The sequence below is a fragment of the Triticum dicoccoides genome, chromosome 4A (genome assembly GCF_002162155.2).
Source record: "Triticum dicoccoides isolate Atlit2015 ecotype Zavitan chromosome 4A, WEW_v2.0, whole genome shotgun sequence".
Classification (NCBI taxonomy): Eukaryota; Viridiplantae; Streptophyta; class Magnoliopsida; order Poales; family Poaceae; genus Triticum; species Triticum dicoccoides.
In genome coordinates this window covers 678,056,300-678,060,902 of record NC_041386.1, presented here as the reverse complement: position 1 = coordinate 678,060,902, position 4,603 = coordinate 678,056,300, and the positions used below count along the sequence as shown (strand labels likewise).

General features: G+C 47.4%; 1 long non-coding RNA gene across 1 annotated transcript; it reads left to right on the top strand.

The window, feature by feature from the left end:
• The first annotated feature begins 2,485 nt into the window (after positions 1 to 2,485).
• LOC119289695 lies at positions 2,486 to 4,188 on the top strand. Its single transcript, XR_005141586.1, has 4 exons — positions 2,486 to 2,653; positions 2,751 to 2,975; positions 3,437 to 3,700; positions 3,800 to 4,188. It is a non-coding gene; the product is annotated as an uncharacterized LOC119289695 (long non-coding RNA).
• Positions 4,189 to 4,603: the final 415 nt, after the last annotated feature.

Below are 4,603 nucleotides of genomic sequence, written 5' to 3'. Positions count from 1 at the left end.
CACTGGGCATCCAAAGGTGCTTGAAGGGTATAGTGACTCAAACTGGATCTCAGATGCTGATGAGATAAAGGCCACGAGCGGTTATGTATTCACTCATGGAGGTGACGCTGTTTCTTGGAAGTCTTGCAAGCAGACCATCTTAACGAGGTCAACAATGGAAGCAGAACTCACAGCACTAGATACAGCTACGGTCGAAGCAGATTCGCTTCGCCGGCTCTTGAATGACTTGCCGGTAGTTGAGAAACCTGTACCGGGTATCCTTATGAACTATGACAATCAAACTGTGATCACTAAAGTGAGCAGCTCAAAGGATAACATGAAGTCATCAAGACACGTTCAGAGAAGGTTAAAGTCTGTCAGAAAAATGAAAAACTCCGGAGTTATTGCATTGGATTATGTCCAAACGTCTAAAAATCTGGCAGATCCTTTTACTAAGGGTCTATCACGTAATGTGATAGATAATGCATTGAGGGAGATGGGTATGAGACCCACAATATGAGTTGTTCACAGTAGTAACCTATTCTTTGTGATCGGAGATCCCGTGAATTAGATGTGGAAGACAAGCTGTTGGTCAACTGAGAGGAGAGTATCCTTACTATTCACAATACCACTCCATGAAGATGCAATACTCTCCTAATCTGCATGGCAGGTTGATGTATATCTTAATGTGTTCTAAGTGGCTCTTTGAAGTAGAGATGTTGTCCTGCAGAACATCTTTTGAAGAACGCACCTATATGAGTCTGATTGTTAAACGTCGCAATCTATGAGAGTAGGGTTCTCTCTAGTAAACTCATGAAAGGTCACGGAGTATGACGCATAAGCTCCACCCGCAGGGAAGACCCACGGTAGCCACGTATCGGTCAAGGCTTTATGTGAAGCTAGATTCGCAGAAAACTTGCAGTTCAAGGCCCAGTCCACTGTTCAAGTTGCTTACTAGTGTAGCATAGAGTTCTAGGTGGAAGTTCAACTTAACAGTCTCCACTGCAGTACCGGTATATAAAACAGTGTTTTGGAACCAAAGGCAAATTTTGTGTGCCTCTCGGATCTGGTGGGGGATTGCTGGAATTTTTGTCTATTTGGGCCTAGCCCAATAGCAGTTTCAGAAATTCCTAATAAATCCTAGAGGCCCACGCAGTCCATTCGTGCAAGGCAAGAGGTGGAACTAAAGTTTAGTCCCACCTTGCTAGTTTAGAGGGAGTTGGACCTCTTTATAAGGGAGGCTCCTTCCCCACTTGTATGAGCATGAGAACAAGAGGGACATCCACGCGCGCTCCTCCTCCGCCGCCCGCCTCGCCACGTCACGCCGCGCCGCGCCGCGCCGCGGGAATGAGCCGAGCCGATGTAAATTTTTGCCATGCACTACGGGTATACGAAAGGGCACGCGAAAGCTGAAACGTTTTGCTGTAGTGGAGATTGAATACGAACGGCGCACCTCTTTGCCTGCTGTCTGTTCGTTTCGTCTCCCTCGTTCTCTTCAGCTCCCAGTGCAGCCTCTCGCCTTCTTCTCTTGCGCCTATAAAAGGGAGGTCGCTCCTCCCAGAGAGACGCACCAGAATCTCTTCCTCCCCTCGCCACAAGTTCCCGAGCACTGCGCTGCTGCTACGTTCTTCCTCATCCCGGCTTGCGGCGTGCACCGCACGTCGGGACAGTAGGCCTCTGAGACCGCACCTTTTGAGTCGTGTACGGGAGAAGGGTGATAAGGTTTTTGGGGAGCGCTCAGCGCGACTACTGGCTGCTTCATCACGGACAATCCGGTCGCCGACGACTACTTCCCCGACGACGACTTCTTCCCCGACGTCCACGACCTCCTCGACGACATGGTAGGCCAGGACATCGACCCCAAGTCCAGCGCTTCTGCTGCTGCTGTGCCACGATGTTTACCTTCTCTCTGTCAGATTGCATGACTTGCTTTATATTTGCTATATTAGTCATGCTTTATCTAGTATTTCTGGTAATAAAATCATTCGGAAAATTGCTCATATTTCCAACAGATGTGACCATCTATTCATAACTATATAAACGTCAAACAAAAATATGAGATAAAAGTCATGGGTGTCACTGATTGAAATCGGCCCAATTGATGATGGATGCCTCGCTGATTTCCCGGCTTCAATAAAACAAATATAAATATGAAAAATCTGGATCATTAAAACATATACCTTTGAACATGAGTAAGGGTGGTGGCTTAATTTGTTTCCAATCCTAGCGATGAATAGCATGATCTATAAGACTTGGTCCTACTGTCTATTAGATGCATCTGTACTTGGGACGCGGAGTTTATGTGCTCGAGCACAAATGCGCTCGTAATCTGGGCGGTTCCGTTAGCGTGGAGATACGAGCCATTAATTGCGTGGGCCATTTAAAGGGGCGGACGAAATAGTAGGAAAAGCGAAATACGTGCGCCGTGAACCCTGGACTATGGGCCATGTTTGTGACGGAGCTACAACGCCGTGGACGGCTCCAAACAGAGCCGTGGCCCTAGAGACTTGCTTTCCAGTTACGGACAGTGACTGGGTAAATGCAGTTAGGGTCGTCTCCTACCTCCGCCGCTAAAAAAAAAACTCCGCCGCTGGATTAGTCACTTGCCGGCGGAGCTATGCGGCGATTCTCGTGGGCGACAAGGCGAATGGAACCGGTGGACGCCAATTAAGAGGTGCGCAATGTGTCCCCTTTGTATTTTCTGGCGCGTGATTTTGGATGGTGCTCGCTAAGTTGAGACCTTCTGTGGCCAATTTGGGTGTGTATGATAGCCATTCTGGAAGAGGTAAATAACAGCAAATATTCTGATGCAAGCCGCTGCACTACCCAGTGGCGCGGCTGGCTGAGGAGCCGGTGGCGCCTATGGTGGAAGTAGGTGTGGACGGCCAGATCTGTGCGGCGGAAGGGGCGGCGGATGCAGGTCAAAAAGGGTTGCCGAGAGTGTCAGAGCAGTCAATTGGATAGATCGACCCTAGAGCTCCTGGCCGGAAAATAAGGTATGGCAATTCTACAGATCCACAAAATTAAATTGCTATGTTTGTACTTCCTGAACTTCTAGGAAAAGTTACAGGAGTGTGTCCATGTAAATATGGATGCAGAGCTGATTGAACTGTTAATGAAGTTTGGTGAAATTCAGAACTAGTATAAGTTAAGCAGGGACGCCTGTAAGCAGACATTGTAACGGACATTGCATGATTTGTGGTTTGAAGGAATGAATGAACATGTAGCTGCTGAGTTGATGCGAAAGGACATTGTTGCATGTGAAAAGTAGAAAATTGTAGAAACCGGAAGGATCTGTGTCGTTCCGGAGTTGATTGTGCAGCTGAACCAAAAGTAGCATAGATGAAACAAAAATGTTACTGTTCGAGAACGGTGACACTGCAAAAACTGATGTGCCGGCTGAGCGCTTCGTGTGAAACTATACATGAAACTCATATCTGTTTGTGGGTGGCTGCAGGGTGAGGGTAGGTGCTACTACCCCAGGAAGGACGCCATGTCCTAACCAGACTACTGCTCTGGAGAAGGCTATCCATGGTTTCGCCGACAATCCTGGGGACAATGTCATAGTGCCAGCTTTGGGTACAACCTTTGATTCTGTGCGTGAAGCATACAACTTCTACAACCTGTGTTCGTGGAGAAAGGATTTGGCATTAGATACGGCGAAAGCAGGCTAAATGTGGAGAGGACAACATGCATGCAGGCAATTGTTTACGGCTGTGCGGTATGGGAATAAGGATTTGACACTTGTTAGTAATTCAAATAGTCTCGTGAAGGAGTTGTAGCTGAAATGGTCTCTCCTTTTTCCTGTTTTTTTTTGTAGGGAAAGGCGGGGTTGAGAACAGTAGGTCGTGTCATTGCGATTGCCTTGCTCTCATCAGGTTGTTGCGGTCCAAAGACAATGGTTGGTACATAGCATAACGCCATGAGGAGCACAACCACAGAAGCTGATCTGTGGCACATGAGGTTCACTTTCAGGTTGTGCAAATGGAGACAATTCATTCTGTTAGGTCGATACTTCGAGGAGCTACTACTCATTTTGGTCAAAAAGGGTTGAATTGCTGAGACGACATGTGTGGAGAGGGGCGACTCTATTGACGAGGATGGAGTTCCCGATGCGACCCATGAGCAGGTATCAGTATCATTTTGAGAAGCAGGGTGTTTTAATTCACGATTTCTTGATTGCTTGCTTTTTTTCTTGCGATGGAGGGATTGGATGAGAGCGCAACCCCGATGGAATAGGCAGCGTTCGGGTGGTTCATTTGGCCATGAGTGCGGACAAGCAGGTCCGTGAGGAAGACGGAGTAAAAGGTGTGAGACGAGAGGCGTCGCTGCCGGAGTCCGAGATGTCCACCGGGAAGATGAACCTACAGGCATCTGGTTGGGTTAAGGGGTGTGTTTCCCTAAATCTATCAAACCAGTATGCATTGCTGAATTTTTGTTGTTGAGGGATTAGCAGTGAATAATTAATAAAATGGTTGCATGCATCGCCTAGATGCAGAGGCCGGGGGCAATCCTCCTTTTCTAAAAAATATCAATTTCTTATGCACGTAGTCCTCGTCTAATTTGGTAGAAACTGCAGCACATTGTTGTGTCAATTTGTCACAAAGTCCATCAATTTTGAGTC